The 25,641-nt window shown below is 38.4% G+C and overlaps 1 protein-coding gene across 6 annotated transcripts in view; it reads left to right on the top strand.

Annotated features, from left to right (window-relative positions):
• The window catches only part of LOC106068750 (solute carrier family 12 member 4-like), a 151,520-nt gene that overhangs the window by 32,108 nt on the left and 93,771 nt on the right, over positions 1–25,641 (top strand). For 2 of the 6 annotated variants that reach the window (XM_056036903.1, XM_056036904.1), the window contains exon 1: positions 11,096–11,553. The exons of 3 other annotated variants lie outside the window; for them this stretch is intronic. The gene's annotated coding sequence lies outside the window, so the exon portion shown is untranslated. Of the gene's footprint in view, positions 1–11,095; positions 11,554–25,641 lie in introns of those variants that run through there. One more of the 6 variants, XM_056036913.1, reaches the window with a different exon arrangement.

The following is a 25,641-nucleotide window of genomic DNA, read 5'->3' as shown; positions in this document are numbered from 1 at the left end:
AATTTATTTCTTGCCCTCTCCCTTCATTTAATTTTCATTTCGCCAATTAACTCTACATTGACAAGCTTTGTTTTGCTAAACAAACGAAATAGTTTAATGGTTTGTTGCCTAGCAACTCAATCTTGATGCAGTTTGTTTTTTACTTCCAACTCCAACTAAGAGGAACCACGGTATAAACAGTGCATCTCACCACAGTACTAATAGTATCTCATCAATGTATTACTGATATTTCTAACTACAGCAGCAGTCTACCAGTCTCAGAAAATCAATGCACTTATATCCAGTTTCAGGGTAATGACAACCAAAAAGTAATTTTTCCCGACTTTAGAGGTTTTCAGCTTCCCGCATTCAGAAGTTTTTATTTTACCGCCCTCGTAGGTTTTCATTTTTCCGGCTTCAGAACTTTTCATTTTCACGCCTTCAGAAGTTTTCATTTTCCCGCCAACAGAACTTTTCATTTTCCCGCCTTCAGAGGTTTTCATTTTCCCGCCTTCAGAAGTAAATATATTCCTCCTTAAGAAGTTTTCATTGACCCGCCTTCAGAAGTTTTCATTTTCCCGCCTCTGAAATTCGAAATGTTCCAGCTTTTGTTAAACAATTTTTTTCCCTTCAACATATTCTGTATTAAGTTGGATTGCGAACGTGATGTAAGACTGTCTCCTGGATCTACATCTTCGATTGCTTTCTCCTTGACCCACATTTTGTGACGATACAGATAATCATCGTGATTACTAAAGGCAATGTCAAGGACTCTGTTTATTTCCGTCCAAAAACCAAAGCTACAAGAGAGTTTTTTCCACAAAGTTTGGACATTTCAATCTGGACATTGTCAATGTTCCTATGTCATTCAATTTAATCATCAGTATAATTAAAGGTGAGATACTCCCTAATTGTTAGCACCCCACAGTTCAAATGCAATAAATGTAAACTATTTGTCTCAACATTAACGTAAGAATGTATTTACAGAACTAGCCAATACTCACTGAAACACAGTTTAGGAGGACAACGTCCATTTTCATTGGGGGGTTTTTTCCTTCCTTTTTTTTTTCTTTTCCTGTCAATGATTTAGTTGCACTAGTTGTTTGGAGCTACAGGACAACGACCGAGCATTAACATAGCCTGCTGATGTAGCATGGTAATCATCAATGTCACTTAACATGACAACACCCATGTCACGTAACAGCCTGGTCACGTAGGTTGGTAATTATCAAGGTCATTAACATGGTAACAGCCAGGTCATATAGGTTGGTCATTATGATACTCACGTAACATGGTAACAGCGTGGCCATGTTTTGTTGGTAATGATGAAGGTCACGTAACAAGGTAACACGGAGGTCATTTAGTTGATATATTCTTCAACAGCCTTGAGAAAATGTTTTTGCTTCATGTACTCTCAGTTCCCGCTTTGTTGAGTCTGATTTGCATGCATGACATCAAATACCTGTGTACACATTATGCCTGTGTGAACATAAAGTAAACTCAGATCTATCAGCCGATAACATAGCAAGTTTTGACCTTTACAAATCATCATCTAAGTTTCAACCCAAATCTTCTCATACAATATATTGCTATATTTACTTCAAGATGCTTGAATTTAAGAAATCACAAGTGAAATGTTGGGGCTAAATTGTTTAAAGAGTGGCAGACGCAACTCCCCCCCCCCCCCCCCCCATGAACATTCTTTAGGACAAAAAGAATAAGGACTTTATCACGTTTTTATAAGTTCAAGGATCTGTCCAGTGCCACCTCTTCCCAGTTGCCAGTGTCGATTTTGAAGAGCTTCATGTCGCGTTTGCAGACATCCGTATAACGTAAAAGTGGGCGACCAGCGGCTCTCCTGCCTTCTATTAGATCGCCATACAGGATGTCCTGTGGAAGTCGACCTACTGGCATTCTACGAACGTGGCCAAGCCAGCCAAGGCGTCTGCTGCTGATAACAGAGAGGATGTCCTGGCATCCTGCTCTTTGTAGCACTTCCTCATTGGTTTTCTTATCTTGCCACCTTATTTTAAAGATCCGCCTTAGGCATCGGAAGTGGAGGACATTCAGCTTTTTTTCCTGCCATGAGTAGGTTGACCATGTTTCACTTCCGTACAGCAAGGTGCTCAACACACAGGTCCGGTAGACTAGGGCTTTAGTACTGCTAGTCAGCAATATGTTGTCCCAGACTTTTTTCTGCAACCGTGACATGGTGGCCATTGCCTTGGCTATCCTGTTGTTTATGTCTTTATCCAGTAGAGCATTGTTGGATATGATGGAGCCAAGGTAACAAAAGTGATCAACAATTTCTAGTGGTTGGCCATTAATGCTTGCTTGAGGTGCAGTGTTTGTGTTTTGGGCAAGTATCTTAGTCTTGCTATGACTGATGTTTAAGCCGGAAGAGGGAAGAGGTGGCACTGGACAGATCCACATGGAGAGAGAGCATAAAGGAAGGGTCACAAATTGCAGATGTCATACATGACAGAAGCAGAAAGAATGGTGAAAATGCAACGGCGCCTGGTGATTATATATGCCCAACCTGCGATCGCAGCTGTGTATCAAGGATTGGCCTCTTTAGTCACACAAGAAGTTGCAAAGGGAAAAGATCGTCTCTCGAGACGTAAAATGCCACAGAATAAGTTCAAGGACAATCAAGGTAGTTTGTGTAGTTCAAGGACAATCAAGGTAGTGGGTGTAGTTCAAGGATAATCAAAAGGTAGTGGGTGTAGTTCAAGGACAATCAATGTAGTGGGTGTAGTTCAAGGACAATCAAGGTATTTGGTGTAGTTCAAGAACAATCAAGGTAGTGGGTGTAGTTCAAGGAAATGCAATTACTTATTCAAACGGGTCTTACTAATGACCCTACGTGTTTGGCGTGAACCCAGACCTAATATGCCCAACAGTTTGGTAACTTAAGCGGGGGCTACAACTCAAATTTGCTTGTTCTGTTTGACTAATGCACCCGAATTTCCCATTTAGGCTTTGGCCAGTACACAGTCCACGTTGTACCCCGGGGTTTATAACTGGTCACAGGTGGTCTAGGGATCGAGAGGAAACTATCAGGTGTGTATCAGGAAGAACTAGTAGATCCATCACCAAAGATTGACTCGTCTATTAGTCTTTACGTCTGCGACGTCCTTAATTGAGACATCTCTTGGAGTTTGGTGAAGAGTGTAGGATTGCTACTCACCTCCCTACAGGAATGATATTCTTGGCAGTGCAGCGATACACTTTAGTAATCGGAACCATTTAGAAACAAAGGGAAATAATTAGTGCTATAGACATACACGAGCTTGATTCTACGTTCACAATGTACGAGCATATGATTTTTATTATGTTTCTTTGTTCTAAGCAACCATATCTAGGTGTTTATCTGGTCAGATAGATCTATGTATTGCGCACCCTCTCCCTACATACTATTTGTCCGAGTGACCAGTGCCCCCATTTGCTATCGATTGACTTCAATCAGTCCCCAAGTTTGGCATTAGAACATTGGTGGCTGGAGGAAAGTTATTTCCTCCCAGCTAGAGACTTAGGACAGCTCTTGTATGGGCCTCACTTAATGTAAGTCACTGGTATTGAATCGGAGCGTAATTGGCTTGACACCCGGACCTTCAAATGGCCATCAATTGCCTCCACCCTCCGACCCTTCTACCTACATAGCCATTGGGTTACTTCATCCCTTCTATTATAAGGACTGATGTAGACACAATAGAAACTATGTTTGGAACCTTAGATACTCTTCTGAGATAATATTTGATAGTGTTCGGAGATAATATTTGATAGTGTTCTAAGAACATCTTAGTACCGTATTCTGAAATTATCTTAGATGCTGTGCTAATATAATCTGTATGATACTAGCTAATCTACGCTACCCACTTAGGTTCATATAGTTTTAGTGTAAATCTGTTTTAGAATTATTGAATAATAGACTCTAAAAAAGTCTAAATTGTCTACAAATTAAAATACTCTCTTTTACTCTGGGTGAGTTTTGCTGAACTTGATTGATCAGCTTAGAATTAATTTCGTTAATGATGACACTTTAATAGAACAGCAGAGTTCAGTTGACTACAGATAGGTTTTATTAGGGCCCTGGTTTGTTTTTCTTTGAAGAATTTGGTGAAGAGACACTAGCAGCAGAGATTTAAATTCAGTAAAAAAAAATTGTGTCAATTAGCCGTGAGACTATTGAACAATGAAAGTTAGTTTATGATATGAACATAGTTAGAGACCCCCGTTTGACTTGTTTTTTTTTAATGTACATATATGTGTTTGTTTCAATCGAATACATTTTGTTAATCTCCACGCTTTTTTATTAGTTTGCATCAAATCGAAGAAGCTTGACTTTAAATTTCTTTAATTCATACTAATCTGACGTTTGTTTCCTAAGATCTAAAATGTATGAAATTTTATTTTAATTTCCTATCGTCACTATCGTGAATTAAATTTAGTGAGCACAATAATCTCTAACCTCCAACTCATGAAGTTGTTTTCTAGACAGGTTAGAGAGTATGACAAGCCGAGGAATTTGAATTAGCATTTCACTTGTTCGAGACATTTACAAGATAGACCTATTCGCTCTTTTGGGAAATCAACGATTGTTGGTTCATTATGTTGTGTCTTCAGGCAGACGTTCACTATCAACTGACCACCATCACTTCGTTTTAGGTTAGCTCTCGTTGCAGTGCTTTGTTTTTAATGAAAGCGTCCAATGGTTTGTTGTCTGTGTACCAGCTACAGTGTAGACCAGATAGATTTATTTCTTGCACTAACTCGTGTATTTCTAAGATGTCTGTGACCAAGCTCAGCGGCACACTGCTGGACTGTCCAGGTTTGAGATCTCATCTGCCTCGGCAGTTATTGATTTCTCGTCCATCTCTCTACGTGGCCCTCTCCCCCAGTCTCACACACAAATACCTCTATATACAGCTTTAACTAGAACTTGTGTTTATTGATTTCTTTATTGCAGTTATTGTTTTCGGACGGATCTCTTATTTTTGTTTTTTATTATGTCAAATACATTGACATCGCTAGTTTGTGGTTTTCTGAAGAATGTTTTTTTTTTGGTCATTTTCCTGGTGCTCTTAGCCCAATTTTAAGACTCGTGAAACTGTGCTGCCAATATCATCAATTTATACTCTTAAACTACATTTTATTATTTAAGTAAAAACAAGGCATGACAATAATGCAAATTGCCGAATTTTAATGAAAACTTTTTTATTTTGAGAAAAACTAAATGAAATGCATTTTGATTGGATTTCTGCATTGTCTAGTCAGTGGCGCAGCTAGGGACCAGGGGGGGGCTTGATCTTTTTAGGAGCCCCTGCATTTCGATGTTCGCCATCGTGATATCTAAATTCCTATTGGTACACTATATAATAATCCTTAAGACTCGTTTATTGAATAATACCGTTGTTTATTGGCGAAACAATGCACAGGTGACAAATGTCAATTCATATCGCTTCACTTCGTGCTTTCTGTGCAGCAAAAGTCATCTGTAGTATCATCTAGTTCAGTGATGTTTAGTCTTTTGGACGTAAATAGCAAGTTTACATGGCAGTGGTGTAATATTTAATCTAAAAAAAATAGGACTTTCGAATTTGGACCTCTCCCTCCTCCCACCATAGCTACGCCACTGTGTCTAGTGTAGGTCCTAAGTATGTCTCTCTCTCCCTCTCTCTCTCTCTCTTTCTTTATCTATCTATCTATCTATCCATCCATCCACCATCCATCCATCTATCTCTGTCTGTCTGTCTGATTTAGCTGTTTCTATAGTTCTCTTTCACTTTAAACACTCTATGTATGTCTAACTGCCCTAAGTAGCACTTTGATGTGCGGTAAAATCAGGCGTCGAAGAATGCCAATGTTTGAACCCATTTCCTTTGTGGCAGCGAAATAGAAATTTATTGGCAAAATAGATATTATTGGGATCCCGTCTCTCTTGGTCAAAGAAAAAAAAATTTCGTCTCTTAGTTCGAGAAAAACAACAACAAAAAAACAACCTCTAACTAAAGATTATCACATACATTTGTGTTGAAAGTTTGGCTTAAGGAACTTAGCTTGGAATCGTGAATAAGTTCCTCTAAGTCCTGACTCCAGGAATGAAACGATATAGTTTTTTATCTTCTGCGATGTTGTCAGTGTAAGGTGTGTGCAAGTCAAGAGTGTTAGTAGATCCAGAACTTTCTTAACACTAAGAGCAGCTTGTAAAACCAGAGAGCTTATGACTCTTAGTGTGATCCTTAACTAGGCTTACAATATACCATCTCCCACAGCCTCTATGGTCTCAATGCTTCAACAAAGTCGTTCATACTTAGATCAAATGATGTGTTTTGGTGAAAGGCTGCAGAAGTCAATAAAACCAAAAGAAATGACAAATTAGTTCTGGCATAATTCTCCTCTCTTACGTCTTCCCTCCCCGTCTGCCCTGCTCCCTTCCCCTAGGACGTACTCCCTAGTTGACTGGGCGCTCCAGGAAGTCTGCAAGTTAGGTGTAGCTTCATGGCGTCTCATCGGGCTACGCCATTACCCCCCTGTGAAATTCGTGTGGCCCTCCAAACATTGTTTCAAATCTCATGTGCCTCTCGTGTTGTTTCCCGTGTCATGAATATTTCTTTCTGTGTATAGGTGTATATTCCTATTTATATAATATCTGTTTGTTTATATAGTTTTCTGTGTTGAAGTATTCTGACGAAGTACAGACTTTTTTTTTTAAAGGGCATCAGAAATCGTGACACGATCTGTGAATTATGGCTCCAATTAACTGCGTTTCCGTTCCTGTTATTACAACACTAATTTAGGTTTTGTCTTTTTTTTTTCTTTCAATAAAATCAGAATGGGAGATTTGAAGCGATGTGCGTTAAATAATGCAAACCCAAACTCTACATAAAAGATGAGGATGATTTTGTTTTTATTGAGATGGAGAAAACAATAACAAGTTGTTGTCGTTGTGTTTGTCTGTCCAGCGATTAGCAAAGACAAACCATTGGATCCTGAGCTTGCTTGTTGACGTGGACGCCGCTACTGATGATAAAGAGTTAAAAAGAGAATCAATAGAAAAATGTTGACTCGAGAAACAATACTTTTTATTTTTCAATGACACAACCGGATGTCCTAAGTCTCGCCCTCACGTGCCTGGTGGCAAATATTTTTCGTGCAAATATTTCAGCATGCATGAAAATAATTTCTTCCTGGACCATTGATTTCTTGGTTTCATTGCCTTGAGTTATAAACAATAACGGAAGTGTTCCTCCACAATTTAAAAACAAACAAAGAAGGTTACAAAGACAGCTTGTGTGGAAACACACACTGAAAATCGGCCCCCGAAGTGGTCCACCCAGGCAGGTAAAAACGCAGGTTTCAATATTATCAGAATGAAATTCTATCAAAGACAAATGACAGAAAATAATGGAGAAAAAAGGTTAACAGATGTTATGTGGTGCCCCAGCGGTCCAGTAGACCAAAGTATAGGTCAGCGGTCGGCAACCTTTTGAGTCGGAAGAGCCAAAAATTACAATTTACACAATTTCAAAGTTTTTAAAGAGCCACAAATAATTTTCTTGCCAACAATAAATATTACTCGTATAAATAAAAGGTTTTCATTAAAAAATGAATCTATTTATATCATAAGAAAAAATATCTATTTATTTATATATAAGTAGTATGTAAGTAAAAAATTAAAACAATTAAACATTTACATACAACACTTACTTATACTTTACTAACAAACACTTGAGCAAACAAATTCAATGGGAGCGATGGCTTTGCATGGTTTTAGAAAGTTTGGATACATTTGGCTCATATCTTGTTTTCAGTTCCATACACGACTCTAAATTTTCATTTGCTAGTTTTCTTCTTATTTTAGTTTTGATTATACTCATGCAGGAGAACGCTTGCTCACAAGAATATGTCAATCTGAAGATATAGACAGCTTTCCAAATGCAAACTTCTTAACCTTAATTTAGCAATCTGGAGGACTATTCCATGCATCGAATATTAGTGCCACAACTTGAGGCATTTCTTTTAAAGCTTTCCATTTTTTGTTGCGTTACATACATTTCTGGAGCTCTAACTCTTCCAACTTGACTTTCAACTCAGTAAATTTCCCACTCCACAAAGTTTTACTTTTAAATCAATCAATTGCATATCTAAAGATCCAGTATCAATTTCAAATGGATCAATGTGGATTTCGTGACTATTTGTGTTGATAGGATTTACTCTGAATGCTTGAAAGGTTTTGTCGTTTTTGAATTGCTCAAATCTGTCTACAATCTGTCTTTAATTTTATCCAAAACATAGGTTGGGTTTCGCTGTTAGATAAAAAGTTTTGCAACCATTTCTCATGGAGATTAGTGACTTTTTCATTTAGGAATGTATTTGTTTCATTCAAGCACAAAGCAAAACGTTTCAACACCTTACCTTTGGAAAGCCATCAAGCACTTTATTGGGAAGAAGAATGTCGGAATATTGAGTCTCCATTTCGTTTGAGAATTCTTTTAACTGACGATGGTAGAGTGCTTTTGGCAAGATGCTGTTAATGCTCTTGATTACCAAATTCATGACCTCAACTATTTCGGCAGGAATTGTTTGGGTACAAAGCACTTCTTGGTGTATTATGCAGTGAAACGTAAGAATTTCAAGGTTTATTTTGCTTCAAAAAATCGTTGTTTTCCTCTAATATTTTCAGTCATACTTCTGGCTCCATCAGTTGCTATTGAAAAGATTTTATTTAAACCGATCTTAATGTCTCCAAGGTATTTTTGAAAGGCATTCGCTCTATCTTCCTCTGTAGTTTGTCACGAGAGCGGTAGAAATCGTAGAATTTTTTATTTTGGACCTCTAGAAGACATATTTGACAAAAAAGGCAACTTGTGATTCATTTATAGCAAGTAATAAAACAGAACAAAAGCTGAATATCTTCCACCTGCAAATATGTTACATTTCAAGACATGGTGGTGGACTGAGCTGAAAAACGAGTCCAAGTGGCTGAGAGATAGATTCTCCTCGTTAATTAATCCAGAGCGATTTTATTTTTAAATGCTTATTTTTCAATACAATAAATCATGTTTGCGTATCGAACTAAGGAGCCGCAGCTTAACACCCAAAGAGCCGCATGTGGCTCGCGAGCCGCAGGTTACCGACCCCTGAGGTGAAAGTGAATGTGAAGTAAGATGTGAACCTGGCCTAACTGATGTCTTATAATGAATATCTAATTGATCTAATTGTTTTGTAAAGGGCCAATCTCTTATTCCTTGAGAACAAACATTTCCGTAAAAAAAAAATCCAAAAAAAAAAATATTTTGGTAACTTTAGTTAGGTGTTCTATAGTAACCGCAGCACTGCAGTTCATGTTATTGTAGGTGCAGGTGACTACGGTTCAGGAGATAATATGAAAAACTACTTATTAATTGTTGTTTTAAATTATGTCTGACTTATATGCATACTGAAAAGATTTTTTTCTCTTAAAAAAATAATAAACATTTTTTGTGTGTAAATATAGCACTTAATATAACAGAACTTACATAACTTAACTATACAAATATAACCAAAATTATTTTTGACAAAAAATCTACAACCGTTTGGATTAATATGTTATGTCTGTAGTTTATGGTTGCCTCCACTTGTCTCCTGTGTTTGTTATTATTAATAGTGAATAGTTGTAAAAGTGGTGTATTTTTATGAAATAACTGCTTGCATAAGTGATTTAAAAAATTAGATTTTTCGCTTTCAAAAAAGAAAAACGTAGTCGTTGCATCAGAACTTTGAATGGTCTAAAATATTGTGATGTCGGATTTTCACTATCTTTTCTAGTTTACGAGAACTAAACGGGACGGACCGACAGACAGGCCACACAAAACTAATAGCGACTTTTCCCTTTTCGGGGGCCGCTAAAAAGTGAATTACTTAACATAATGACATTGGTATACGTGCTTTGTAGACACTGATTTTGTAGGCAGGCGAAGCGATTTATTCCATCACACTCTCGCTTAGTGGCATCCAAAAGCGTTAACTGTCTTATCAAGATGGTTATCCACTTCTCTTGAAAGTGATGCGTCATTGGATGCCCTGTCATTGACCACTTTATAATCCAGGATGCCTAGTTTTTTTTATTTTTTTTAATTTTATTTTTTAATTATGTATGACCACCTTTTAAACCAGAGTCTTTATTTCTTATTAGTCAACCACCTTATATTCTAGGATTTTAGCAATCTGCATATGTATTTGATTCCTTTGTGTACTTTTGTTTCTAGATAGCGATCTGGGAATGATGTATTTGTAAATTTAAAGACATTGATGAGAGAAAGAGAAAGAAGACAGAGAGAGATGGGGAAGGATATTCAGATCTGGCGGGGAGAAAATGGTAGTGAGAGACCGAATTAAGGATATACTTTTACCAAATCAAATCTTGAGTCAATTAAATGTCCAAAAAATAGTTGCATACGATTTCATTTTGTTTCGTTGCTAGCGTGAGATCAAATTTGCATGTTTTTCGTTACGTCTGTTTCTGAGGATTGCCAGATTTTCTATCAGTGTACGCTCAGGTCAGTGCCACCCGTTCCGGTTAATTGCGTATGCTTGGGTGCTCGTGCGTGCATTGGTGTCCGTTATTAGCAGGCGTAGTACACATAGTCCCCCCTCTCCCTTCCCGGAGTGCTCGAGCTGAACGGAAGTAGTGCTGGTTCCGTTGTTGTGCGTCACGTGCACAGCAACATGTTTAATTGACCATTGTCCGCTCCAAAACGCGAATGGCTTGAATCGATGACTTTCCGACTTAGTGGTCATGGCGGGCGGCCCATTCATCCCGCCAAGTTATAGCGGTGAGGACAAAGATGAATGAGTCTGTCCTCCTGAGATCAATACCCCGTCCGTCCCCTCTCTCTTCTCTTTTAATTGTACATTCCATCTACTAAATGATAATGCTCAGTCAATTGAACAGGAGGGAACAAAAAAACAGCTGTGAGTACCTCTCTCTCTCTCTTACAGAACGCGCTCTCTCTCTATCATCCCTCACCCTCACGGTGAAGACGTGAGCTACTCTGTCACGTGATTGAAGAGCGCGTGGCGTCCTCGCACCGGAAAAGAAACGTCTCGAGTCTGTCGTTTCAGTTTCTTTCTTTAAAGAGTGGGGAACTAACTCTTTCTTGTTTTTTCTAGTTCCCCTTCGCTGTGACTCTGTGTTCTCTTGAACAGGAACTTTGAATCCCTGTGTCACGTGACACTTGACTCCATCCCCCTCCTCCCCGTTTGGTTTCTAAAGCGCGATCTATTAATATCAATCGTTGCATTTCGTGGCCCTCTTCGTGTGTTCCACGAGCGTAACTCGTGTGTTCCATGAGCGTAACACGAGTGGTGGTGTCTAGTTTAAATAAGGAGAGTGGCGAAATTTAAAATAAAAACAAGTGGTGCGGAACTCATTCATTCTGTAGTAGAAGTTGTGTGTTCGTTAAACCAGAGTTTATTTTGTGCTCATTAAACCAGAGTTTTCTTATACCATTGTGAAACTACATTTCCAAGTGACCAGGTGTAAATAGTAGTGCTTAGTTGTGAGGGATGTATTCACGGGTTAAATTCAAGGTAAGCCAGATCTTGCTTGTGATGAGCGTTTAATTAACATGCCGAAAAAAAACACAACAGCATAGGTAATTTGACCAGTGTACTTAGTGTTAAACTTTGAACCAGGGAAAAGGACATCCATGTGTTCAGTAAGTAGGACAAGAGTACACCTGTGTTGTACACACACACACACACACGTGCTTGTGCGCGGGAGTGTCGTCTGCTCCTATTGAAACGTGTGAGTCATTGAAATGAATCGTATCATTGCTTGCGCTTGTTTCTAGATGTCAGCAAGAAAAACGTGTCACACGTATGTGTGTGTGTGTGGGGGGGGGGACGATTTCTTTAGTTAGTGTACAAATTTAAAACGTCGAGCTTCTGGTTGTGCCGTTGTAACACGAATGCTGTGTTACCAGTAGGATCAGTTCAAATCTCCCCGATCGTTAAGGAGTAAAGGCGGTTGGTTGAGGAATAACCCAATAGTTGTAAGACATGCGGTGTCCTTTGTGGCAGCATCTCCGTGCAAACATGGGTCTGCGACATTGTCAGTGTCACTCACACACACATAGTCACACACACACACCTGACATCGGGACTGCGACTTGTGGAATTAATATAATGAAATTGAGCTTGAAATAGCGTCTTTTGGTGTAGAACCGACAGTCTGTTCACATGGGCGAGCACTTCTTACTAGCCTGTAATGAGGTCTTTGGTTTAGTGACGCAAGAGTTGGACGAATGTGGTAGGGCTTAAAGTCCTTAGATACAGGCCAACAAAGACAAGTTGTGGCTGTGAGAGTGCATCTGGGAGTTGGTGGCGGTACGAGGGAGATGCACATACTTCTTCTCTGTACCATAATTCTATTGGTTATCAACTGTCATAACTTTATCATAACTCTATTTGTTATCAACTGTCATAACTTTACAATAACTCTATTTGTTATCAACTGTCATAAACTTTATCATAACTCTATTTGTTATCAACTGTCATAACTTTATCATAACTCTATTTGTTATCAACTGTCATAACTTTATCATAACTCTATTTGTTATCAACTGTCATAACTTTACAATAACTCTATTTGTTATCAACGGTCATAACTTTGCCATAACTCTATTTGTTATCAACGGTCATAAATTTATCATAACTCTATTTGTTATCTACTGTCATAAATTTATCATAACTCTATTTGTTATCAACTGTCATAAATTTATCATAACTCTATTTGTTATCAACTGTCATAAATTTATCATAACTCTATTTGTTATCTACTGTCATAACTTTGCCATAACTTTATTTGTCATCAACCGTGTGTGTCATTACAAATGTCAGTCTGCATGTGTTTGTCTAGGTCTCATGTCTGTAATAAATGCATAGTCTTGCTTGAACACGTCCACTCTCAATAAACTGACTTTTCTTTGTTTATTTCCATTTTCCATAATTTTGAAATCGTGAAGATAGTTGTGAGGGCTCTGTTTAATTTATATGTAGTCAGCACTGGGTATTTCTCTGTAGTCCAAATTAAGAGGTCATCTGCGTAAAGTGCCTTATTGACCGAAATGAGGTCCGGGAGGTCATTCATGAAGATTAGAAAGACAGTGCAGCTAAGGGTTGTGGTAGGCCTTCTTCCAAACTTTTTTTTTACTAGAGATGGCACCTTCGAATCGGGTTGGGATGGTTCTGTTTTTTTAGAAAAGCCCTGATCCAGCTATACATTCTTCCATGGATGCCCATTTTTTTCATCTTCAAAACTAGACCTTTTCTCCACACTTGTTGCAAATCAACTGGTATAACTTTACCATAACTTTATTTGTAATTAATCGTGTGTGTCAGTCTGCATGTGTTTGTCTAGGTCTCATGTCTGTAATAAATGCATAGTCTTGCTTGAACACGTCCACTCTCAATAAACGAAAGCTGTCACCGACCGTATCGTACTAATAGACAGTCTCCGTAGTGCTTGGTAATATATGCTTGTTACAGTAGTTGTTATGGTAGATATATAACTCCACCAGTAGATGTGTTGCTTTAGGAGACTTTGACTTATGTAACTAAGAGTTGGCGACATAGTCAGTCCCAGCTACCAAGTCAGCTATTGTTGTCTTGACTCCACTCAGATTTGTGGACTATTGATTAAATGAGTTGTGTGAGGGGCGGGGGGATAGGTGGAGAGAAAGGAGGGAGAAATGCTTTTTTCCCCCTCGTCTTTGTCTGATGGAGACTCTTTGATCAAGTTGGAATACTTTGAAGAAAAAAAGTTTCATTGGTGGGGGGGGGGGGGGGGGGGATGGACTCAGCCACTATAAACATCGCGAACAATCTGTGTCACATGTTGACTATTCTTCTTTTCAAAGATGGTTATTTTAGGGTTAAAAAAAGGGGGGGGGGGAATCAATTAAAAAAAAGAGGAAACTAAATTTAAAAAAAAAGCAGGGAGCGTGTCCTCTCCAGAGAATGTTTGACACTGGATTCTCTGCACTGAAACATGTTGGCCACCTCACGTTTGTCTTGTTTTTTTTCTTTTAGAGCGACATTTGTAAAAATGCCGGAAACACGTGACTTGTACAACTAGAACTAGCTTAAACTACCAAGCTCTCTTCACATCGGCATGTCGACAAGCGTACTCACTAATCTATATATGTATAGGATAACTAGCTTGATAGATGCATTGAATGGGTGGATAGACACATGGACAGATTGTAGGCATATAGGTTGATTTGTTCGTCAAATCTAGATAGCTGTGAGAAGTATACATTTCTCAAGTGGTGTCTATTTGTCTTGCTAATGTATAGTGTATTTATAGACACTAGTCACAGTTATAATCACAATAAACTCTTCATATTGCAAATTTCATCATTAGCTAAAAATCACAAAGATGAAATTCAGTTTGATCTCAAAAGATTTGATCTTTAGCCCTTGTCAGTTATTGGTTTATTTATTAAGTTCCCTAAGTGCTACATTGCCATGTTGTAGTAATCAGTTACCTAAGTGCTACATTGCCAGGTTGTAGTAATCAGTTTCATAAATGCTACATTGCCAGATTGTAGTAATCAGTTCTCTAAATGCTACATTGCCAGATTGTAGTAATCAATTCCCTAAATGTTTCATTGCCAGGTTGCAGTAATCAGTTCCCTAAGTGCTACATTGGCAGGTTGTAGTAATCAGTTCCATAAGTGCTACATTGGCAGGTTGCAGTAATCAGTTCCATAAGTGCTACATTGGCAGGTTGTAATAATCAGTTTTCTAAGTGCTCTTTTCAACCTTAAAATCTTACCCATGCGTTGGAGATGCATTTCCATCATTTAGCTAGCCTATTCCAACTCTCCTGGCTTATTCTACTATTTCAGTTTGTGAGGCCCCCTTTAAGACTATGGCCTTGTGCGGCTGCATAGTCTTGTATTGTCGTAAATCCGGCCTTGTCTTATAGTCTTCAAACTGTACAGGATCGTTTTTTCTGTTCAACTTACAACGATTCAATGTTCAAACTACAGATTTTTTTAAAATTCTGTTTATTTGATTCTTTTTTATTTTCATTTTTACTAAAGTGCTCCACGAAAGGTAAACACCACGCTCCAGAAAGCGGAAATGATGAACTAATGGAATTTCCGTTTCCTGTGCTCATGGCCGATATAATGAAATTTATCTCCTCTCCCGAGCCATTCCAGCGATAGCTCTATATCAATTAATGAATCGGCCAACAGTAGTGTGTGCATTCAATAAAACTGTGTCGGGCAATGTAGGGAGTCAATTCAAAAGTTTACTTAGAGTATACATAAACAAATAGAGTCTCTGGGGCCTAAATTGAATAAAGGTCGTTTTCTCTTGCTTGGAAGGTTGACAGAAGGTCATCAAAGAATTAATATAATTGTAAAAGCTGATCAATTATTAACAAGTGTTCTTTAGCATTAACCCCAAGTCTAATCTTAGCACAGCCTGACTATCTTTGGAAAAAACAAATTTACCTTTATTTAACCCAATCTTAACTCCATATTAGAGCTAAACGTTTAAAACATATCTCTACAAACCAAAAAGATATCTTTCTCTTAGACGATAGCATAGGTTGCCCACATCAAGATGTCCGCTATATTTACAATATTGTCTGATCTGTTCTCTAGTCCAGTACTTCACATATGTAGTGAGAATGGTAGTATAGAAGTAAGAATAACCCTCTTAGATCCCAGTTACAGATAATGTTACCCGCTAGACCGACATTATTTCATTCTAAACCATCTACCCCAGGAATCGATAGTAAGTACATACAAATGGTAGGAGGGGAAAAATGATTTTATGGAAAATGATACGATTATCCTGGGAGTGGTTAGAAATGTAGTTTTTAGTCTATTGGTCTGAAATTTCAATAAAACAAATAAGTTTCAACACCGATTTAAATGAACGTGAACCCAGAAACCTGATAAAAACTAACTAGTGTCTCTCTGTTAGCTAGAAGAACTAGAGTCTCTCTGTTAGCTAGAAGAACTAGTGTCTCTGTTAGCTAGAAGAACTAGTCTCTCTCTGTTAGCTAGAAGAACTAGTGTCTCACTGTTAGCTAGAAGAACTAGTCTCTCTCTGTTAGCTAGAAGAACTAGTGTCTCACTGTTAGCTAGAAGAACTAGAGTCTCTCTGTTAGCTAAAAGAACTAGTCTCTCTCTGTTAGCTAGAAGAACTAGAATCTCTATGTTAGCTAGAAGAACTAGTGTCTCTCTGTTAGCTAGAAGAACTAGAGTCTCTCTGTTAGCTAGAAGAACTAGAGTCTCTCTGTTAGCTAGAAGAACTAGAGTATCTCTGTTAGCTAGAAGAACTAGTGTCTCTGTTAGTTAGCTAGAAGAACTAGTGTATCTCTGTTAGCTAGAAGAACTAGTGTCTCTCTGTTAGCTAGAAGAACTAGTGTCTCTCTGTTAGCTAGAAGAACTAGAGTCTCTCTGTTAGCAACAAGAACTATGGTCTCTCTGTTAGCTAGAAGAACTAGTCTCTCTCCGTTAGCTAGAAGAACTATTGTCTCTCTGTTAGCTAGAAGAACTAGTTTCTCTCTGTTAGCTAGAAGAACTACAGTCTCTCTGTTAGCAACAAGAACTATGGTCTCTCTGTTAGCTAGAAGAACTAGTCTCTCTCTGTTAGCTAGAAGAACTAGTGTCTCTATGTTAGCTAGAAGAACTAGAGTCTCTCTGTTAGCTAAAAGAATTAGTGTCTCTCTGTTAGATAAAAGAACTAGAGTCTCTGTTAGCTAGAAGAACTAGAGTGTCTCTCTGTTAGCTAGAAGAACTAGTGTCTTACTGTTAGCAACAAGAACTTGTGTCTCTCTGTAAGCTAAAAAAACTTGTGTCTCTTTGTTAGCTAGAAGAACTAGTGTCTCTTTGTTAGCTAGAAGAACTATTGTCTCTCTGTTAGCTAGAAGAACTAGAGTCTCTCTGTTAGCTAGAAGAACTAGTGTCTCTCTGTTAGCTAGAAGAACTAGTGTCTCTCTGTTAGCTAGAAGAACTAGTGTCTCTCTGTTAGCTAGAAGAACTAGTGTCTCTCTGTTAGCTAGAAGAACTAGTGTCTCTCTGTAAGCTAAAAGAACTTGTGTCTCTTTGTTAGCTAGAAGAACTAGTGTCTCTATGTTAGCTAGATTTTTAATTAGTCCGAAAATAGATTCTCTTATTGTTGAATGTTTTTACTTCCTCTGAGGCCCAGATATAAGGGTGGTTTGGGGAAAGGGTCAGCGACACAATTACAGTGGCCAGACCTACAGGAAGAATCAAATTACTAGTTAATTAACTTTATTGTGATCAAAAATAAAAATGGACATTTCCATTGTTAGTGTGGATAATTTTTTTTTCTCACAGTATGTCTATATAAGGAGGGAGTATTCTTTGAATTGGTAAACAAACAAAACGAAAAGAGAACATGTTTATTACACATTAGCTTCACAAATAAATCATTGGAGTTATTCACTTTGACCAAATACAATTTTTAAAAGTTTAATCGCCTACTGAAAGGCATTTTTTCGAAACTTAGAATCCTTTCTTTCTCGGCCTCCTTGACCTTTATTTCATAGACACTTGCTTCCTGATTTTTGAATTTAAAACATTACTTTTTACAAAGCTTATATCATCTCTGTCTGTCTGTCTGGTCAAAAGTTTTAACGTGTTTTTTTCTCCCATTTCCCATTCTCTTTTTAATTAATTATTGGTGATTATTTTGTTTGAGATCAAAATAAAAGGAATAAATGCTACTTATGAGAGATGTGGATGAATATATGGATTTAATCCCCGTATTACGTTTTGTCATGCTTTTCTCTCCCACTCCCCTTTCTTGAATCAAGTTTAAATTTTGCATCATTATTCATAGTCAATGACAATACACGAATCAATCCCAAAAATTAACCAATTATTTAATCATTAGTACTAATTTATTTGTTTTATGTATTAGAAAGGGAGCTAAACCCTGCAATATTAACATATTGGCAGTAATTAGTGGTCCTTTCCCTTAGATAAGCTTTGTAAAAAAAAAGTATTATTGTTTCTTTTACTTCTTCGAATATTCAATTCGCTATATCCAGTATTACGACTAGTAAAGTGTTTGTAAAGCTATGTATTGTCTATGACAGATGGAGGTGTATCTGTTTGAACATACCGAAGAAACAGTGTAGAATATTTGTTCCTTAAGTTTAAAGCTTTTAAACTCAGCTCAATAAAACAAGTAATGCAGCTATGAACAAGCAATAAAATCCCTAGATGTATTACACATTTAATTATATGACTGATCCAAACTAATTGAGACACACTTCGTAAAATCTTTTTTTTTTAAAGTATTTTTGTAATATTTTGAATAGTAAGATAAAAAAACCTGCCGTAAGACTACGATGACGATGTTTGTGATTTTGATGACTTTGACAACTTGACTGAGACCGGATTGGTTGTTTTCAGGACTCAACTCTTCAATCAGGAAAAGTGCTCACCCTTCCTCAATCACCATCCGAAAAACTCACCCCCGGTATCGTCTTCCTGTTGTTTTTGCCACGTCCGTGCCGGCCAGTGGTCACATCTCGCACCCATCATTTGACCTTCTCACGCCATACGGGGTCATCCTTTGCCAAAGTCAGAAACATAAAACTACCTCACTGGGGGAGAGAACTGATGTCCCAGACGACCGGAAATGTACACACGCGCAGTTCTTGGCTCCAAATATGGCGGTTTAAAGTTTCACCCAATAGACTTCCGGAAGGAAACCATTTTATTTTCATTTCGGTCTACTCTGGGCACGCCATTAGTCTAACAGGCTGCTTCTAGTCTATGCTACTATCTACTTAAACACAAACTCTCACACACAAAATCCTAAGATTGTAGCAGATCCCAAAGTAGTTACAACCTGCTGGAAATGTTTTGGAATATTGCTCAATTGTTTTCTAGAATTTCAAATCTATATTTTTTTTTAAAAAAGGAAAGAAGTAATTGGTATCAATTTGGCCGCAATGAGTGGGGCTTTGGTCGGAGGCTCGAGTGTTGTGGAGGATGGGAGGAAACAGAAACATGCCTTTTAAAGTGAATGAACATAGAGTGGGAGAGGGATATGTGGATTGTATTAGCACATTGTCTGATATATTTATACCAATCAGATTATCTTTGCATTTTGTAGTGTAAACCAAAATATGGATATCGTATAGATTGCTATCATATGTATATCGTACTAGATGGCTCATCATATGGATATCGTACAAGATGGCCCATCATATGGATATTGTACTAGATGGCCCATCATATGTATATCGCACTAGATGGCTCATCATATGGATATCGCACTAGATGGCTCATCATATGGATATCGCACTAGATAGCCCATCATATGGATATCGTACTAGATGGCCCATCATATGGATATCGCACTAGATGGCTCATCATATGGATATCGTACTAGATGGCCCAGCATATGGATATCGTACAAGATGGCCCATCATATGGATATTGTACTAGATGGCCCATCATATGGATATCGCACTAGATGGCTCATCATATGGATATCGCACTAGATGGCTCATCATATGGATATCGTACTAGATGGCCCATCATATGGATATGTTACTAGATGGCTCATCATATGGATATCGCACTAGATGGCCCATCACATGGATATCGCACTAGATGGCTCATATGGATATCGTACTAGATGGCCCATCATATGGATATCGTATAGATTGCCCATCATATTGATATCGTACTAGATGGCTCATCATATGGATATCGTACTAGATGGCTCATCATATGGATATCGTACTAGAAGGCTCATCATATGGATATCGCACTAGATGGCCCATCATATGGATATCGTACTAGATGGCCCATCATATGGATATCGTATAGATTGCCCATCATATGGATATCGTACTAGATGGCTCATCATATGGATATCGCACTAGATGGCCCATCATATGGATATCGTACTAGAAGGCTCATCATATGGATATCGTACTAGATGGCCCATCATATGGATATTGTATAGATTGCCCATCATATGGATATCGTATAGATTGCCCATCATATGGATATCGTACTAGATGGCTCATCATATGGATATGTTACTAGAAGGCTCATCATATGGATATCGTACTAGATAGGCTATCACATGGATATCATACTAGATGGGCTATCATGGTGACCAGTAGAGTTCAATTAGCTCTAAGTTCTCGTGTTTGAGAGACTCGTTTTAAAATCAGACTGCTGTCACCTCCTAGACTGAGGAACAGATTTACGGTAGCACTGGTCAAGTCTTTGGTCACTCGGCCCGCCCTCCCATGCCCCATTCCTCTATACACATCTGTTCTCCCCCCCCCCCCCCCTTTTTTTTTTCTCGTCCTCGGCCATTGAAGAGAGTACTGAAATTCGGCCATTGAAGAGTACTGAAACTCGGCCATTGAAGAGTACTGAAACTCCACGTTAACACCCGTCAGGAAAACGAGGGTATGTATGTGAGGTGAGGGAACATGTAGCCTAGGCTTTGATGCCAATATCTTATCAGGGCTGATCAGTGGCCACATGACTAGTGAATTGGATAACTCGAACTGTGTTTGTGACAGTCTGCCAGTCTTTGGGCATAGATTTAGGTCTTGATAATCTAACCCGTGAACTAGAAAGCGGGCACTTTAACAAGTTCTCTAGATAGCTAGCACTCCAACAGATGGTGGGCACTTTAACAAGTTCTCTAGATAGCTAGCACTCCAACAGATGGTGGGCACTTTAACAAGTTCTCTAGATAGCTAGCACTCCAACAGATGGTGGGCACTTTAACAAGTTCTCTAGATAGCTAGCACTCCAACAGATGGTGGGCACTTTAACAAGTTCTCTAGATAGCTAGCACTCCAACAGATGTTGGGCACTTTAACAAGTTCTCTAGATAGCTAGCACTCCAACAGATGGTGGGCACTTTAACAAGTTCTCTAGATAGCTAGCACTCCAACAGATGGTGGGCACTTTAACAAGTTCTCTAGATAGCTAGCACTCCAACAGATGTTGGGCACTTTAACAAGTTCTCTAGATAGCTAGCACTCCAACAGATGGTGGGCACTTAGACAGGTATATGATACTAGGGCTATATATGATCTAGGTCTTGATAACCGGCGTCCTAACCTGTGATCTAGAGAGCGTGCTCTCTAATAGCTAGTCTAGAAATCGGGCACTCTAACAGGTTGTCTAGATAGCGAGCACTGTCAGCGATACTTTGTTTAACATTTAGAATATTATAAAGTAATTCAAAATAATTGGAAAATTAAAGGCGATTTGTCGTTGTGTTGGCCACATGACTCACTCGTTAACCGTTGGCCACAGAATCACATGACCTTTTCGTCATCTACCCTATAGATCGCAGGCTCTAAGACAAATACTTTTTGTTTACTAAACAGTACAAAATGTGTATATACTTCATGGCAAAGCTGACACCCTAATCCTATACGAGATATTATGTAGACATCAAATCGAGTACACCAAAAAGCTAGCTACTTTTCACTATGATGACAATCCACTATGAATGCGATAGTAACCACCGAAATTCATTGATTCCTACTCAAAAGTGCGTCTCCTTGTCTAACCCACACAAATCAATATTACTATGTGGCTCTAACTGGACCTCTTACTACAAACAATGCCGAAGTCTATGCCAATGGCTTATAGTGTAGTATAATAATCATCCTTCTATTTGAATATCAGCACATCATGTAAATACTAGGTCAATAGGGATCATTAACGTCTAATGTCTCTTAAGATGTTCAGGCTTAGACTAGCATTTAATTATTCAAACACATTAGGGCTATAAATAATGTGAAAGTTTTGTAGTGAAGATCTTCCACGACACATATTATCCGCGGTAATCTCCCCTTTGTTTCCATGTTGATTTTGCAAGATCCGATTTATAGTCTTTGAGTAATAAAACAAAACAGTAACATTGTGAGCGGAAAGAAAATCGATCTGTTGAACGTCGGGATGGATCTGAGGTCAACCAAAGGACAAGGTGAGAAAATGAAAAGAGAAAACATCGGAAGTGATTTTGAAATAAATACACATTCTCAACAATGTCAGAGACGCCGGATGGAAAGATCAGTGTTGCGAAATAAGTTAATAAAATTTAAAAAAAAATATTTTGTGCTCCTAGAGAAATGTGTTGTTACAGTGCTAAAAAGTGTAATCAGTTTACTGTCGACAATACGTTTTGTATTCTGTACCCCCGATACAACAAAAAGCTAGATATTTATAGTTATAAAAAAAGTTGCATATTTAATTAAATCGCATTCTAATAATTGAATTGAACGTTAACCAAATATAGCTTCTGTACTATCAAAACAAAGACCTACTTGGCCGACGTCCCTTCCTATCGAAGGCACATCTACGCCTTTCACCCCTGCTTGCACTGCTACGGGTCCCTCACGTCCTTTCTATGTCTATTTTGTATACTACATTGTTTCAACTGATTTTTGTATTCACTGTATCTGGAGGCATTTTCTTTTGGATGTTCCTTTTTTTCCCCTATCATATCATGCCTTGCCCCTCCCTGCCACCTTGGATTTCCCTATTCTACGTCCCCCCTTTTTTTTTTTATATTCGTGTCTCGCCCGGTGGCATTATTAAATCTCAAGTCAGCCGTGTAGACGATTTGGTGGCTCTTCAAGAATAGACTCACGCCTAGTCTGTATAGAGTTCCCAAAGTCAATTTCAAAGCCAGCCACTGATATGGCAAAGTGACCTTAATGAGGCCTGTCTATCTCATCACCCGGCATTCGCTGACCAACTGATGATTCTTTTTTTTTTTTTTAAATGAGGTAGAAACTGGAAGCTAGAGGCCATCTCACTAGCAGACTAGATTTTCTATGTGGTAGGATGGTTATACGTTACAGATATTTGAGTGACTACTTAACTCTCACTTGTTGCATCAGCTCTTGAATAGTGCTCTTTTTTTTAGCGTGAAGCTCGACAGCTCACTGTATATTGCCCGAGCTGATACCCGTGCTTCGCTAAGGCTGGGCCCATGAATTCTAGTTTTACTTACCTCCCCCCACACCATACCACACAACAACAACAAAAATAGAAATTAGTTCTTTTTAGATTCCCCCCCCCCCTGAAAAAAGTCATATGTTCAATTTCTTACTTTTCTTCGAATTCTTAAATTCAATGTAGCTCTTCCATCCGCTCCCCACTCTCTTTTACTACACACACACACACACACACACACACACACACACACACACGTTGGTAGCGCCACTTTGTATTTCGGGAAAGAAATGAAATATAAACTGTGTTTTATGAAGGTCTGCTCCAAAGAGTTGGTATTCAGTCCTGTACTAAAAGAACGCATCGTTTGTGTGTGCACTTCAAACTTGTGTGATTGGGCTTTAGGAAAACAAATATTGAAGAATAAATAAACAAAAGATCGATTTCAGAAAATCTAGGGCTCGTCGTTCCCATCGTGACGTAGTAGAAAGTAGTAACAAGTTCAATGTTCGTATTTTTCCTCAGTGAATTTTCGATATGCAGAGATGCCTACATGCCCAAATTCCCAGACCTGGAAATGCGTATTTTGAGGGGCAAATGCGTATTTTTCTAAATATCAAGAAATATACCCAGGAAAGACTCAAATTAAATCATTCAAGCTCATAACATACATGAAAGGCAGCTATCCTAAAGTTAACACAGCATAAAGTTATATAAAACATTTTGTACACAAGTCAAAATATGTACACTTTTACATATGTGAAGAAAAGACTGAAACAGTCAGCTAAGGCTTTGGCTTATGTAAAATAATACACTTCGCTGCTTGAGCAACACATGGAGGCTGCACTTTATACAGCTTAGCAGAATTCCATGACAACGCTGCGACGTAACACTTAGTTGATGTAACTATTATAGTTATCTTCCAGAATGGATCATCGACTTTTCTTTGAAATGATTCGGAGTTTGGGGGTTCCATGGATTATATAATCAACTAATTAGCCAATGGTATAATCGCCCCCCTCCCCACATTGTAGAAGTAAGCATATATATATATATACCTATACCTTATCTTATATAATACAGACGTTACTTCAAAAAAGAAGATGATTACGTCCTAGGCGTCATGCATTTAGTCATACATATTAACCAATGACTTAAATTCACTGGTTTTCCATGCTCTAATAGTACTAGGGAAGAAGGAGCATTTGTAAAAATTTGTCCTAGCATATGGGACAATCAACATGCCATTCCCTTTTGTGTCTTTCTGAGTATTTTATTAAATTTTGATTTTGTATTTGAAGATTATGGTTCAGTGTTTTATGTATAGTTGCTACTTTACTTTTAAGTCTTCTGTCCTGAAGGCTTTCTAAATTTAGTGATTTTACTAAAGGTGTTACTCTAGTCAAATGTGAATATTCGTTTGTTATGAATCTCACTGCTCTATTTTGTGTCTGTTCCAGTTTCTTAATGTTTTCTTGAGTTGAGTGACCCCAAACAGAGGATGCATATTCTTTTATTGGCATAACCCCTTTTAGACCTTGCGATCTACAGGACAGATGATGTAAAGGTCATCAATTTCTCTGGTCTACGCTTAACGAGGGAGTCATGTGGCTATCTCAACGACCAACTTTCTTTACTTTTCCCAAACTAATGTCAGGTACCAAGTAGAGTTAGGTGGACTCAGAAACGTCACGAAAAAAAATCTTCAATTCGGGTTAGAAATCGGGGCCTCCGGCTCGGGAGCCAAGCACCTTACCACTCATCCACCTCGACCCCCATCTTGTACATTGATTTAGTTTCGCCTTGCCTAAACTGATTGCACTGTTGCCTCAGATTTAGTTTCGCCTTGCCTAAATCGATTGACTGTTGCCTCAGATTTAGTTTCGCCTTGCCTAAATCGACTGCACTGTTGCCTCAGATTTAGTTTCGCCTTGCCTAAACTCACTGCACTGTTGCCACTGTTGATATTTATGTTGAAACCAATTATTCGTTTCTTAAATGGGAAGGGGATGTGATGAAGATTATCTCTGTTTCTTTGAAGTAGATCTATATATGTTTGACCATCACATTTCTATTGATGCTTCTAAAATTGAGCCATCAAGAATTCCTCGGGCTCAGTCCCTCAGTGTGTCTCTATTTGTACATAAGACGTGCTTAAACGATAGTCCAACCATTTTGTTTATTGGTTTCAGGACGTTTAATCAAGTATTAGGGTTTCAAACGCTGTCTATTTTACACGAAGTGTTTGGCGCTACCGTGGAAAATTGTGTTCCAAAAATGCCTGACCAACGAAGTGGCTGTCGTTCCCCATCAGTAAATCAATCTCCACTTCAACTGGCTGTCTATCCACTCCTCCAATCGGTTCTTTGTAACCTCCCGTATTTATTTTCTTTTCGTCTGAAACTTTGATGTGACTAACTTGTGATCAGGAGTTATTTCTCTTTAAACAAACGTTATTGGAACACACCCCCCTCCCTCCATCAAGATCAGACCAATCTTTTCCCGGTGCAAATATTCAATCAACGCGGTTCTATAACGTCTCCTCACTCCTCCGGGACACGGACATATCTTACCCCCCTCCCCTCAGTCCTCTCCCCAGTACCACCTCCCCCCCCCCCCCCAGGCGGTTATGGTTTAGTTTTTTTTTCAAGCTGTAACGAAT

The sequence above is a fragment of the Biomphalaria glabrata genome, chromosome 7 (assembly GCF_947242115.1).
Source record: "Biomphalaria glabrata chromosome 7, xgBioGlab47.1, whole genome shotgun sequence".
Classification (NCBI taxonomy): domain Eukaryota; kingdom Metazoa; phylum Mollusca; class Gastropoda; family Planorbidae; genus Biomphalaria; species Biomphalaria glabrata.
Note: the sequence above shows the minus strand (reverse complement) of the source record. Positions and strands in the feature narration are given on the sequence as shown.